The sequence below is a fragment of the Dendrobium catenatum genome, unplaced genomic scaffold (assembly GCF_001605985.2).
Source record: "Dendrobium catenatum unplaced genomic scaffold, ASM160598v2 original_scaffold_209446, whole genome shotgun sequence".
Classification (NCBI taxonomy): Eukaryota; Viridiplantae; Streptophyta; class Magnoliopsida; order Asparagales; family Orchidaceae; genus Dendrobium; species Dendrobium catenatum.
Window position 1 is genome coordinate 1 of NW_021527858.1, and position 1,193 is coordinate 1,193.

Below are 1,193 nucleotides of genomic sequence, written 5' to 3' on the forward strand. Positions count from 1 at the left end.
TCCAGAGGTATGTGGAGATCGGTAGGGTAGCGCTCATCAACTATAGGAAAGAGTACGGGAGACTTGTTGTTATCGTCGATGTCATCGATCATAATTGGGCTTTAATTGATGCTCCTGACATGATTTGTGGACAAATCAACTTCAAGATGTTGTCCTGACTGATATAAAGATTGACATTCCAAGAATTCCCAAGAAGAGCAAATTGATTGCTGCAATGGATGCAGCTGATGTAAAGAATAAGCGGGAGAAAAGCTCTTGGGGAAGAAAACTTATTGTGCAAAAGAAGAGAGCTAAACTAAATGATTTTCATAGATTCAAGGTTATATTGGCTAAGATCAAGATAGGACATTCTATCCGACGTGAGCTTACAAAACTAAAGAAAAGTGATTCAAAGTGAGGTCCTTTAGAAATTATGGTTAATGGTGTTTTATTTTTGGCTAGTGCTTGTAGTCATGTTCTTGAATTTCCATTATTTTATCATTAGAACAAATGTAGTTTTCTCAATGCTATGAACAATGTGGATTCTTAAATTTTGATATGAGAACTTTGTTTTTTTTTTTTTTTTTTTTGGGGGGGGGGGGTTGTTGGGGTTGAGTGTGACGTGACCCTAATGAGGTCAGCAAAATATCCAAGGCAAACTCACGACAAAACATTAGGAAGTTGGTAAAGGATGGTTTTATTTTTAAGAAACCTGTTAAGATTCACTCCATATCTCTTGCTAGACGCATGTCAGAAACAAAGAGTAAGGGAAACCATTCTGGATATGGTAAGCGCAAGGGTACTAGCTAGTGAAGCTAGGCTACACACTAAGGCTCTAGCTAAGAGATTTAACAAGCATATATACCATGGTATGTATTTAGAGGTGAAATGTAATGTTTCCAAGAATAAGAGAGTTCTGATGGAGAGTATCCACAAGTTTAAGGCAGAAAAGGCAAGAGAAAATACATTAATTGTCAAGCCAGTTTGAAGCCAAGAGAGCCAAGGGCAAGGCCAACAGGGAGGAAGATTTTTAGAATGGAGGAAAATTTCGCAAAGTTATTCTCTCCCTAAGAAAATAAAGAAGCAAAGCTTAACATTTACACATTACTTATTAGATGATATTCTGAAGCATAGAAAGAAAATTTTTAGAGAGTATGGTAGTTCTTGATTGTCTAGATCATGTGAAATAAATTTTTGATATTTTCCCATCTTTT

At 36.2% G+C, this 1,193-nt stretch overlaps 1 pseudogene; it reads left to right on the plus strand.

Annotated features, from left to right (window-relative positions):
- Positions 1–8: 8 nt before the first annotated feature.
- On the plus strand, positions 9–397 carry LOC110094517 (annotated as a pseudogene).
- Positions 398–1,193: the final 796 nt, after the last annotated feature.